The sequence below is a fragment of the Eulemur rufifrons genome, chromosome 7, assembly GCF_041146395.1.
Source record: "Eulemur rufifrons isolate Redbay chromosome 7, OSU_ERuf_1, whole genome shotgun sequence".
Lineage (NCBI taxonomy): Eukaryota > Metazoa > Chordata > Mammalia > Primates > Lemuridae > Eulemur > Eulemur rufifrons.
The window spans coordinates 15266114-15280473 of record NC_090989.1 but is presented as its reverse complement, the minus strand read 5'-3'; positions in this window follow the sequence as shown (position 1 = coordinate 15280473).

Below are 14360 nucleotides of genomic sequence, written 5' to 3'. Positions count from 1 at the left end.
TTGAAGATCAGTAGGCTGTAGGTATGTGGCTTTATGGTTTCTTTATCCTGTTCCATTGATCTATGTGTCTATTTTTATACTTGTACCATGCTGTATTGGTTATCATAGCCTTGTAGTATAATATAATTTGCAGTCAGGTAATGTGATACTTCCAGCTTTGGTCTTTTTGCTTAGGATTGATTTGGCTATTCAGGCTCTTTTTTCGGTTCCATATGAATTTTAGGATTGTTTTTTCTAATTCTGTGAAAAACGATGTTGGTATTTTGATAAGAATTGTATTGAATCTATAGATTACTTTGGGAAGTATGGTAATTTTAACAATATTGGTTCTTCCAAACCTTGAGCATGGGCTGATTTTTTTATTTGTTTGTGTCATCTACAATTTCGTTTATCAGTGTTTTATAGTTTTCCTTGTAGATCTTTTACCTTCTTGGTTAAATGTATTTCTAGTTTTTTTTTTTTTTGTAGCTATTGTAAATGTGATTGAAATTTTACTATTAACAAATTCATTTATCAAATATAGGAGTCTTTTGCCAGAGTCTTTAGGGTTTTCTAGATATATGATCACCTTGTCAGCAAACAGAGATAATTTGACTTCCTCTTTTCCAATTTGGATGCCTTTTATTTCTTTCTCTTGCCTGATTTCTCTGGCTAGGACTATTACTTATTTTACATTGTTATTTTCTTTTTTTTCCTTTCTTTGGTAGGTTTGATCAAGTTATAGTCATTTCTTTTCCCTTGTTAATTACTATGATTTGTCATTCTTTCATCCCTTCTAATTACGTACATACTTCCCTACCATTTTTGAAAACAAGATACCAATTATTTTCCTTCTCAAGATGTCCTTTATACTTCACCACGCTTTCCTCCGAATCTGATTTGCTGACTCCTTTGGAATATATTTACCCTTGCTTCAGCCTTTCCTCCCTGCAAATGAGATCTTGGGAACTTTTACTTCACATCCTCCTCATCCCCCACCTTCAACTCTCAACTCCAATACCTTGATAAAATAGATGGTAACTTTTGTTTCTGTACTCCTGTTAGAATTTCCTCTTGTGGTATACTTCTTCTTTAAGAGTTCCTATTTGAGAATAATCCAGGAATATTGTGCTGAAAAACTTTGCTGGAGCCAAACTGCCTGTGTTTGAACTCTGGTTCTGCCATATCCTGATTTTGTGACTATGGATCCATCACTAAAATCACTTTGTGCCTCAGTTTCCTCTTTGGTGAAATAGAGTTAATACAAGTACCATCTTTGTAGGAATTTTGTAAATTACTTTATGAAAAATACTTCAAACAGCACCTGTTAGTTTATTAATATTTTTATATACATTCTCAGATATTATATTATTCACTTATATATATTGTCAAGATATATTTAAATATCTATATGTGCATGCATATATATTATCTATCTGCCTTTCTCTCATTTCTTTTTCTTCTTTTCATCTGCCTCTGTGCGTTGGAACTTCTGTTATGATTTATGCTGGCAAGGGATTTGTATATAGGATTCTTGGATTGTAACCACTTCCTCTCTAAATTCTTTTTCTTCATGATTTCCATCTGTTTATATTTTTACTTTGTGCTTTAAGATATTTATTCCATTAAATATTTTACACCACCACTTTGGGCCTCTCAGTGTGGTCTTCCTTTCCTACAACTCATCTCATGCAATATTAGTTAGAAAGTTATAATTTTTAGTTCCAGATTATTTTTGGACCTGAATTTGGATTTCCTTCATTGTTTTCCCTTAGGCATTCTCTTCCATCTCTGTTTCTCTTGGCATGTGCTAAATCCTCACAATCTGACTGATTTATCTGTCTCTGACTGCTTAGCCTTCTTATCTGTGTGCCTATTTTGTGTGTGTGTGCATGCGCGTGCACACTCATTGTGGTGTAGTTCTGCTTGTTGGGGGGTCTCCAGATGGTGGCAGCCAAGTCTCATGGGAAGGCAGAGGAGACACAGGCAGGCTATCAACCCATTGCTGAGATGGCTGAAGGAAAAGTATCTTTTCTCTTATGCTTTCCCGGCATCAAGATCAGGGAGACTTAGTTCGCCTCTTAGAGGATAGGATTTCCCTCGGGGTTTACAGATTCTTACAGGCCAAGTTGGGTTCTTTAGCGCTTGCCTCCAGGTCCTCTCAACTCAGTGGGGAGAAAGCTTTGCACCAGTTCTCTCCTCTGCAACTCCTGCAGAGCCCAAGGCCGTCCTTGCATCTAACTGTTTACTGCTTGGCATCTGTGTGAGCAGAGGAGACAAACAGGTTGGAGTTGGCAGTGGAAGAGAAGGGAGTACTGAGTGCTAGATCCCTAAAAAGACCCCTCAAATTTTAAAATGTTGATAAAGCAAAGTAGAGTCTAAGAAGTTTCTTGGGGGAAGGAGCACAAAGGTGGCATATTTATGGGGTCTGGATTAAAGTGGGTCTTTCAGTTGTGGCAGGAGTTGATTGGGATTGGGCAAATCATGTTATATAGTAGTTCAGGATTGGGGGCATAGTGAGACTTGTGAAACCAGTCATGAAACATAAATAATCATTTGGCTGACTGCAGTGGCTCACACCTGTAATCCTAGCATTCTGGGAGGCTGAGGTGGGAGGATTGCTTGAGCTCAGGTGTTCGAGATCAGCCTGAACAAAAGCGAGACTCTGTCTCTAATAAAAATAGAAAAAATTAGTAGGGTGGTGCACACCTGTAGTCTGAGTTACTCGGGAGGCTGAACCAGGAGGATAGCTTGAGGCCAGGAGTTGGAGATTGCAGTGAGCTATGATGATGCCACTGTGCCTAGGTGACAAAAGCGAGACTCTGTCCCAAAGCAAACAAACAAAAAAACTCCAAAACAACAACATAAAAACCCGACAGTCATTTGATGAGCTTAGTTGAGAGGTCTATTGTTCTTAGAAAGGGGTATTTACTCCAGTGAAGACTAGTGCATAGTCTAATGTTTGGATAAATAAGTCTGTGGGAATTTTCTGAAACACTCTTTCTGATCAAGAGTTTCCTGGAATTCAAGGTGAAACAATATCCTTTCATGCTCCCCTGTTGCCAACCAGGGCCTCCACAGGGACATCTTCTACTTTGTTCTTTTAAGACCGATATTTCTGACTTTTCGTTGCACACAGAGCAATGATGCCGTTGAAGGGAATTCCAGGCCAGATTTCAGGGATAGGTTGCCCTGTAAGAAACAAATGCAGAATGGATTTAGGGACAGGGAAGGCTTTTTGGGAATCCTCACCTGGTCTCTCATACTTCTGAGCAGGAAGACAAGTTGGGAGACTTACTAAGGAGACAAGGATTGGCTAATCGATTAAATGTCAATTAAAAATCAGGCATAGAGGCCCTGACTGGCCAGTCAGAAAATCATAACAGTCTAAGAACTATGGGATCCTGTTGGCTTTACTTAATCCAATAAAAAATACAATGCTGTTTTATCAGAGGACTCTAAGATTCTTTTAAAATCATTCATTTTCATATGATGCCTACTTCAGCATCAATTGGTGGGTCTGTCCAGTGTTGCTCATGTGGTTCTGGTCTGCACTGGGCAAGGACATTTGGTGACATGGAGTGTGGTTGGTTTGAATAGCAGCGTCCCTGGTTCTCTTTGGAGGCATCAGTCCGGCCCAAATCTGGGGGACCTTTTCATTGACCTATATTTGGAAGTTAATTTTACTAAAATAAAAAAGTTTTATTCTGATTTTTAAAAACCAAAAGCAGAGTGAAGATGGAAACCTGAATGACTACAAATAATGGAAATAATCGTAACAATAACTCTCAGAGACTATATGATGTAGATCAGGCCCTGGACTAATGAGAAATTTCCACATCATTCCATCCTCTTGTTTTTTTTTTTTTTTTTTTTTTTGAGGCAAAGTCTCACTCTGTCACCCAGGCTGGAGTGCAGTGGCCTGATCATAGCTCACTGGAACCATGAACTCCTGGGCTCAAACAATCCTTCTGCCTCAGCCTCCCAAGTAGCTGAGATGTGTGTGTGCCACCACGACCTACCCACAGCTACACATTCTGTCCTCTTGAGCTTAAAGATTTTAGTCAAAGTGAATCACCCAAGGTTATCTTAGATAAAAGGTGGGCATGGAGAGGGTTGGACAGGAAACTTTTCTTTTTAATTTCAAAATATTAAGAGGGTACAAACATTTTTGTTACATGGGCAGCTTTTATAATGCTTGAGTCAGGGCTATTAGTGTGACCATCACCCAAATAGTGTCCATTGCACCTGGTGGGTCAGTTTTTACCCCACCGCCCTTCCCCCTCCCTGATTTCCAGTGACTTTTACTTCCCTCTGTGCCCATGTATACCTATCAATTAGTTACAAACTATGAGAGAGACTATGTGGTGTTTGTTTTTCCATTCCTGAGATACTTCACTTAGGATAATGGTCTCCAGTTCCATCTATATTGCTGCAAAGGACACTAATTCATTTCTTTTTATGGCTGAGTAGTACTCCATGGTACCCATATACCATATTTTGTTAATCCACTCATGAATTGATGGGCACTTCGGTTGATTACACATCTTTGTGATTGTGAATTGTGCTGCAATAAACATTCGAGGTGTCTTTTTGATAAAATAACTTCTTTCCCTTTGGGTAGATGCCCAGTAGTGGGGTTGCTGGGTCAAATGGTAAGTCTATTTTGATTTCTTTGAGAAATCTCCTACTGTTTTCCATAGGTGTTGTACTAATTTACAGTCCCACCAACAGTGTATAAGTGTTCCTTTCTCTCTACATCCATGCCAGCATCTATTGTTTCTAGACTTTTAAATAATAGCCATTCTGACAGGGGTAAGGTGCTATCTCATTATGGTTATAATTTGTATTTCCCTGAGGATTAGTGATGTTGAGCATTTTTTCATATGTTTATTGGCCATTTGTCTATCTTCATTTGCAAAACTTCTGTTCATATCTTTTGCCCCCTTTTTTAATGGAGTTGTTTGTTCTTTTCTTGCTGATTTTGAGTTCTTTAGAGTGCCCAGGAAACTCTTGAGAGCCACAGGAGGCCAGATTCTTCTCTCCATGGGGACTTGAACTTTGACTCAGAGGCCTCAGGAAATCTTGACTCTTTTTTCTAGTATTTGATCCTCACTGATGCAAGCCATTTATTTATGTTTGCCCATTGGACAGCAGGGTGGTTCGGCTGTTTTCACATCTATAAAAGGCAGTGCAGAGAGCTCCCTTTGATGTGTCCTGCCTCTGTTGTGGCCTCCCGGCTAACTTGGTCTTCCCCATGTAGGGCTCTGGATCCTACTCCTAAAAGCTCTAATTTGGGGATCAGAGTCTGAAATAGCCCCAAAGGTACCCTGTTTAGCTCGTCATTTAAATAGCTAAGCCCCTGCCACGACCATTTAAAACCCTCTCACCTTTCATTTAGCTAAGCAGTTCTTTTTTCAAATTCGGCTTGTTTGTGAGCACAACATTTCTTTTTCTTTATCCACTGCAATTCTGCATCTATAAAAAGCATTGATGGGAAGGAGGAAAGAGTGAAATCAACAGAAAGGGCCTTAGGTGGGGTTGCAGAGCTATCGGGGAGCTTAGCCATAATGGCTTCCAGCGTCACCCCCAAGGGCAGAGGAGCAGAATGGTCACAGTCATGGCATGGCCGTGAAGCCTGACTCCAAGAATGACTAGCTTTTGGACATCTGGCCAGTTACTTAACCTTTTTTGCCTCAGTTTCCCCGTCTGTAAAATGAGGGTGATAATGGTTCTAACTCATAGACAGGGCTGGTTATATAAGTTGCAGAACGCCTGGTTCAAATTTCAGTGAAATGAAAATGCTGACTGGGTTCCTTGTGCAGATTTCAAGGTGGCGGCAGCACAGCATGAAACCAGGTGTGGGACCCCTCTGAGCACGAGCCCTGTGCCACTGTCCAGGATGTTGGCCCTGCTCATGGGGCTGTTGTGAGGACTAGATAAATTATTATATTTAAAGCCCTTAACATAGTTCCTGGCACATATGCGAATCTATGTAAATGTTAGTTAAATCTAAAAAATGACCATGGAGTAACCTGGGACCCAGAGAGATTGTTGCTGGCTCAGGATGACACAGTGAATTGGTGGTTAAGACTCGGTCTGTTCTGTGGCTCCCTGCATAGTTTATTTACATGTATGCTACTTTCTCTTCAGTGAAGTTCATTTATTCAATCAGCATTTTGAATGCTTTTCTATATTCTACGCACAACAGTAGACAATGGCAATAAGTAGTCCATGAGTTTGCTTTTATTTGTTATTTGCTTTTTATTTATAGTACTATAGTGTGCTAGAATAAACCTCAAGATATACTAATTCTGTCACTCAATAGGCCATAAGATTGTTACCTTATTAAGTCATATGAATTTAGAAGAGTTAAGAAAATGACATTGGGATTTTGGCATCCAAATATGAAGAAAATTTAAAAGTATAAATATTTTAAAAACATAAATGATGGATGAGTTTTCTCGTGTATTAAAGCAGAGTATGATTTAGATGATCTGAAAGGCGCTTTCTAGCTCTAACATTAGTAATATAATCACATTGCCTCAATTCTTTCCTCCTGCCTACGTAGTCACAAGTTAAAAGCCATTAAAATGACTAGGTTTTTTTTTTTGTTCTTAATGTACCCTTAAAGAAAATTACTAAAAATATCTCAGATCAATGGCAGATAAAATTTTCTTAAAAACCTTCCTCTAAAAAACCCAAAGGGAGTACAAAATACTATTCCATCTGGATTCTGATTCATCTTCGTTGACTTTTTCTTGGTAAAAAGGGAATGTCATTCTTGTTCATTGTGAATCTCAGAATCTAAATTTGCAAAGAAAATTCTAAAAGCATGCTAAATTAGGCTCTGCAGAGAGTGCTTTAAAAATTTGAATATATAAATAATTTTACCATTCAGGGTGTGAATCAGCTATAGTTTGTCCAGAAGGCTTTTTAAAGCAATACACTTTTTTTGTGTGTTTAGGAATGATTTCCTGATGTATAAATAACTTCCATTTTCATGGTACTCAGACCATAAAGGGCCCCACAGTACAGACTTGTCTAATTTGAATTGTTTGGATTAATTTGGCAGCCTGTGAAATATTATTTTGATTCTTGTTGTGGTCATGCTCACCTTGAATCAGTCTTTATGTTGTTTAATAATGCATATCCTTATCTCAAACACAAAAGCATCTGTGAAATCTGTGTTAACTATTGATGTATTTCTTCTATTTAATAATATATAATTAATGGAACTATAAATGATAAGATTTGAGATCCTAAAATCTCAAAAGAAGATAATCTCCTGTCCTTTACTGGAATTTTTCCATTCCAGGAAAATGTCATTTTCTATTTGTGGACTCTTCTAGGAAATCTTCTTCATTCTTATTTAGCCAAAGCGGCGATGGAAAGCTGTTTCTTCTCTGATGGACTTAACAATGCTATTTTTGTATCTCATTTGAGAGGCTGGGCAGCCATTCATTCGTGGTTAATACTGTAATTCTTAAAATGTATTTTTAAGAGGTGGATAGAAATATCTGAAGCTCCATTTTAGTTTAAATGCTATCACTGCTCAAGCACACACCAAACTGTCAGCAAAATGCTGTTTGTGTTGGGCAACTCCTGTGAGTTGAAAGTAGCTAAGCTAAAAAAAGGGAAATTGACAGGTGTCTTATTAGGCCTTAGCTATTAGTCATTTTTGTATCTGCACAAGTAATTGACACTCCGCTTCTAAACCAGGACTGTGCATTTGCATGCTTTCAGGAAGAAGTCCTGGTGGGTGATTCTAATCCACTATTTTAGGATGTGATGGCTTAATTTGAAAAATGTTTTTATGAACAAAACATGATCTCTTTCTTGTCACTTTTCTGGATGTCCTCAGGTTTCATAGTATAATCAGGGACTGAATGGATTTTGCTCGGGTACCAAATATCTGATGACTAAATGGGTTTGGCTGTAAAATTCAGGGTTGTATTGGTAACAGGCTTCAACAGGAAAAAGGAGAGGGATTATCTTCATTCTGTTCTTTTCTTGACAATTGCTGTAAAATGTATTTTTGGTTTATTACAAACCAGTTGACTCTTTCCTGAATCAAAACCAGGGAAGAAATTCTGTGGATAATTATTTTTTCATCCGGGGGCTGGCTCCACCTCCTAAAGTTAAAGAATTTAGAGTCGTAAGGAACTGTAGGGAGTGTTAATTTTAGATCTCTCCCTTCCAGATGAGGAAATTGAGGCCCAGAGATGTGAAGTGACAATCTCAATGTGGCTCAGAGAGTTAGAAACAGAACCAAGATGAAAGTATATGAAAACAGTTTGATGCCATTCATGAAACTAGAGTCCTCTTTCTTATATCTTTGTGTTAATGACTTTTTCCACTAAAAGGTGAATGGCTAAAGTGTCCCCAACCCACTACACCTCCACATCATTTTAACTTTTGATCCTACCTCTGAAAACATTGAATATATCTCAATTGATAATCGAATGGAAAAGTTTAACTTGGCGACTTCATTAAAAGAAAACCACCACCACCACCAACAACACGTTTCCCTGTCAGCAGTTTCTCATTTAGGTGATTGCTACAGCTTTCCACGTCAGTGGTCTTTGTGACACTATTCAGAAATAGTGTCACACCCCAAAGTGATTGCACCCTTTGCGTAGCCTCTGTTGTCACCCCACAACCAAGTTTGAGTTCAGACACACTACTTCTTTACATCTCCAAAACACACAACTCCAGAATCCTTGGAGAACGATGTGGATTTTAATGAATGTTTCATAGGGATGTGGGGAGGACAGTTTCATTATATGCCATTATCTTTTGGGACACTTCCCGTTGGCATTTCAAGTTTCTCTTCTCTCCGTGTCCCCTTTCTCCACTTCCTTTTCCTCACACAGCTTTTAAAATCCCCTTTATTTTCTGTAGCTGCCGAGCTCCAGCCTGAAAAATATACACCCCTCAGCAAAACACAGCCTGCGGGAAACAATGAGCATGTATGTTCCCCAAAGATGCCTTTTGGGGCCAGGAGTGTCTCAGTTCATTTGGCCATACCTGTGGCTTTGGGCTATTAATTCTTCATAAAAACAGATCTAAGGATAAAAGGTTAGCTTGGATCTAAGTCTGGCAGTAGACAAAATTAGAGCTATTGACAGAGTAAACTGGCATCTCAACTTTTCACCTTGTGCCCTTGGCTTTTATGGGTGACTTCCCTACTGTGCACTTGCATCCCAGGTTCAATTTAGTTCCAGAAATAATTATTGAGCGTCTGCTATGCACGAGGCACTGAGCATGTGTCTTTGCTCTAGTGGTTGAATTGGGCGTGAGGGGTGGGTCGTACGCCTGCGAAGAGGTGGAAGCAACATGTGTGCTGCTGCGTGCTTTAGCGTGAGCATGAACAAAGGGCTTTGGGAAGACAGAAGTTGGAATGGCCGCACAGAGGAGGTGACAGCAGTGAGGGCCTTGATCTGCAAAGGCACCAAGCTGGCACTGAAGCTGTAGTGTCTGAGGACGCTGAGAGAAGTTCATTGTGGCCCCACTGTTGGGAGGGTGGGGCACGAGATGGGCATGGAGAAGAGGACAGGTATGAAGGGCTCTGAATGCTAAACTAAAGGCATTATTTTCTAGGTAAGAGTGAGCCAACAAACGGGTCTTTAAACATCTTGATTTTTGCTTAAGTTTTACATTCACATTCATTAAAGAGTTAAATAGTTCTGCGGTATGTGTTACAAAATGCCCAACAAGGCTCAGCCCTCCTCCTTCCCATTTTCCCCATTCCAGAATTAACCACTGCCTAGGTGGTCATGCTGCTCTTTACCTCCCATTTCTATGACACGTGTGTGCATGATGGTTTCTTGCTTTTGTCAGTCTGGGCCATTGCCTATTGGCTTCCCCCCATGGAGGAGGAGGATTTGGCTTTTATCTCCTTGTATCTCCACACCACCTCCTTTCAATAGTGTAATTTTAGTTAGATCAATATTCAATATTTACATTATTAAGCTCATGTAAATGCTATTTCCAGCTGGGGCAAATATTCAACTATGGTTATTTTTACTTGGCTATAAAGTTTCAGCCCTGTCCCTGGAAGGCAAGCTGACATTTTTTTGTTTGTTTGCTTTTTTATTCCATGTACTTTTCACTATTCAACCCTAAAGGCCTTTGCCTTTCTGCCAATTGTCTAAATCTTTTCTCAGTATAGTACCAATCAAGTAGTCTAACTATTTCCTATTCCTAATGGAGTCATTCCTGTGGCCTTCAGACCTGTGTCTGTGGGGTCTGGCACACAGGGTCACTCTGCAATTTATTTTTATTGCCATCCTGAAGGGTCATTTTACCCTCTCTTGAGTTACCTGTATTCTGGGTTTCCTCTTTCCTGGTTTACTCCAGTGGCTTTCTGAAAAAAGTGCATGGGATGAAAACATTTTTTTTGAAGATCTTAATTCTAAGTCTTGATTGATAGTTTGGTTAGATATGGAACTCTAGGTTGGAAATAATTTTTCCTTTAGAATATTGAAGATTAGCTCCATTTCCTTCTGGTTTCCAGCATTGTTGCTAAGAAGTCAAAAAACATTTTCTGATTACTAATTCTTTTATGAGAGCGTATTGTTTTTTTTCCTCTTTGGAAGCTTGATCTTTGTCTTTAGTTTTGGGAAATTTTAGTGCTCTGCCTTGATGTATATTTTAGCCATTTTGCTAGGCACTTGGCAAACACCTTCACTCTGGGAATTGATGAACTTCAGTTCTATAAAAATATTTTTGAATAATTTCTTTGATTTCCCTATTTCAATTTTCTCTATTCTTTCTTTCTGGAATTTCTGTTATTTGGTTGTTAGACTTCTTGGGCTGGTCTTTCATTTTCCTATTGTTTTATTTTCTCTTTTCCATTTCCTTCTCTTAATTCTGTACTTTTTGGGGGATTGTCTTAACTTCATATCCTGTTTTTTCTTTTGAGTTTGTCATTTCTGATATCATGTTTTTAATTTCCAAGAGCCCTTGTTTGTTTTATGAATGTTCTCTCCTTTATTTTATGACAGTGTTACTGCTAGTTTTGGGGATGTTTTCTTCTTTTTGTTAGATCTCTGTTTTCTCCAAGTTATTTTTTGTTAGTTTGTTTTCTATTTCTCATGACAGAGACTTTCCTCAGCTGTCTGGGCATCCTTGGTTGTTTGCTCATATATGGGGCAGAGGAGGGGAGAGTGGGCACAGTGCATGGTGGGATAATCCTGGAAACCATTTCTACACTGGGACAGCCAGCAACATACTCTACACTCTCTATTGAAACAGAGAACCACATAAACATATGGATAGTAAATGTGTCCCCAACTCAACTTCCCTTGAGTCAATTCCCCCAAATTCCCTCTGCTTCTCCATTTCCACCCAACATGAGAAGGGTGACAGAGAGGAAGGTGGAATGATAAAAGACAGAAGTCTTAATCAATGCAGTTCAGGTGTCTCACATTTGTAATTTTGCAAACATATGACTGTGTGAATCCATTGCAAGGGTCCCATCTACAGCCTCGGAGAGAGTCTGTGTGAGTGAGGGTCGCTGAAAGCTGCCTCTGCTCAACAGATGATTTTCACCAGGGTGGAATGGTGATCTATACCGCTCTTCTTAAAGGAAGATAAACAATGGTAGCTGTGTGGAGAATGAACCGGGAGAGAGCCAAGGTAGGTAGATTTAGAGGATGAAAAAAACTACCACCTGGATGTTGTGAAGCATTTCTGAGGAAGAATTCACAGGATTTGGTTGTGAATTATTTTTTCCTTATAGCTTAATTTTAATTGATACATAATAGATGTACCTATTTTCTGGGTACTTGTGATCATTTAATGAATTCATGTAATTTGTAAAGATCAAAGAAGTGTAATTGGGATATCCATCACCTTAAATATTTGTCTTTTCTTTATGCCAGAAACATTCAAATTATTCTCTTCTAGCTATTTGAAATATACAATAGGTTATTGTGAACTATGTCACCCTACTGATCGATTAAACACTAGGTCTTATTTTTTCTATCAAAGCATATTTGTACCCATTAATCATTGGCTGCCAGTTCTGCATAGAGAGATGAAGGAAAGGAAGTCCCATGTGAGAAAGATCAATGGGATTAGAAACTATTCCTACTTTCTCTTCTACTTTTCCTTCAAAATTTAAATGTTATAAACCCCTACCTTCTCAGAGTCCTATTCTGCTTTCAGAGGTAGTATTTGGCAGGTATCTCTGTGTTACTGTGTAAATTAAAGTTAGTGAAGAGGGTGATGCTGCTGGAAGTCTCTTTCAAGGTATGAATGTCTAGTGCTAGTTCTCTTCCAAATGCAAAACTCTCTTTTCCTGGGCCTCAGTTTCCTCAGGTAGGAATTAGATTAAGATACTATTCCATTCTAGTAGTCCTCGTTTCTCTGATTGCTAATTACAGGGACTCCGTAGTCATCCCTCGCACAAGGAATAACTCATGTTTTACTCATTGGGTGAGGCCATCAGATTTGTATCTGCTGGCATTGGATTGTTAAAATAAGCAAACCTCTTTGTACTTGCTGAGACTTTGCACTTCTCCTTCATGAAGAAATGTCTTCTTACTCCCCCTCTGGCAATAGGAAAAGACATCTATTGCTAAGACATCTCCTGGCTAAAAATGATTTTAGCCATCAGCCTTGAACAGATTTTGGTGTGTTCATGAAGAGATTTATTTTTGGTGAATAAATTGGCTCTCATATTTTATGAGCTCTGGAACTTTGGGCACATCGCCGAAACTTACTAAGTCTTGGTTTGTTCCTCTATAATATAAACAGGAGCGACAGTAGCTATCTTAAAGGGGTGTTTTGAGAATTAAATAACATCATGTGTATGAAAAGAGCTTAGCTGAGTGTCTGACACATAGTATTTGCCCCACATAAGTCATTTCCCACCATCACCTTAAAACCAGAATATTTCATGGGACTCTGACATATTCTACTCATAAAGCTATTAGCATAAAATTTTTGTCATCTCTCTCTCTCTTTCTCTCTCTCTCTTGTTCCCTTTGTCATTCCTCCCTCCTTCTCTCCCCACTCATTCCTTCCTTCTTTCCTTCCTTCCAACACCAATTTATCAAGTTGGGGAATAATTCTCTCCCTTCCCAACTTCATGAGTGGGCCGTGGCACAGGCCTCATCTGTTCACATACTCTACTCCTTATCCACAGTGAAGGAAATGACACGCATGCTTGGCCATGACTATCCTACTCAGGAATTCTGAGGGAAAACGTCTTCTCTTCCTACTGGGCTTGTAAAGCTGGTAGGATGTACGTGTAGGCAGCTGGTGGCCACCTCATGGGGAAACTCCATCTGAGAATGGAACTAATATAGAAGAAAGCTAACCAGGAAGTAGAGAAAGTCAGTTTCCTGACAATAACATTTGTGCCTTTGGATAAATTCATTTCTGAAATTAGCAGACCCCTGGATTTCCTAGTTTTATGAGCCAATAAATATCTTTTGGTATTCAAGCTAATCTTAAATTGATTCTTGATTTTTACAGCTAATAGAATACTGATTCACTCAGAACTAATGTTCTTTTTTTCTTTCCCTTCATTCACATGGGAGGTTTGGTTGGCATTTGGTCCTTTCTCTTACAGTAGGAGCATTTCCAGGTAAAAAAATACACTCAAAAGTTGGTGGGCCACAATATTTAATGAGCCATGCAATTCAGTGTTTGGGATTTTTGGAAACAGTTCAATGAATTTCCTTAATAATTTCAGTAAAGATATAACCTTAAAACTAAAGCTTATCTGAGACATATCTGAAAGGATTTGGGATATATTTGTTTAGGCCTTCCGATTTTAAGAGGCTCATGTTCATGAGTAAATGAGGTTGTGGTTAGAAAAAAAAGGAGACCAATGTTTATGGACACCAGGTGTTCATCACTTTCCTCACAATGTGTTCTTGCTGTGTGAAGGCCAGAGGTGTCATGGGAACCAATCAAACATGAGTTGCAAAGCAGGTCACAGTGGGACAGTCCCATAAGGTCTCATTCATCATGCATATAGTGGCATAGGGAGGAGAAACCCAAATGCGCTACAAAATGCGTCCTACATTCTTGTTCTATACACCAGTTTTGTTTTAGGAAAGTGTCCTTTCATGTTAAATTCATATGGTTAAACTGTATTTAAAATTTGTTATTTTATTTGTATTTAAATTATAAGCTTGGTTTTATAAGAGCTTTATAAATTAGATTTCATGAATTTTATAAGAAGTTTATATATGGGTGTTTATGCTTATACTTCAGTAACATTATTTATTTATTTATTTATTTTTTAAATTTTTAATGTGCTATAGGAGCATGAGCTTCTTTTTTTTTTTTTTTTTTTTTTTTTTGAGACAGAGTCTCGCTTTGTTGTCCAGGCTAGAGTGAGTGCCGTGGCATCAGTCTAG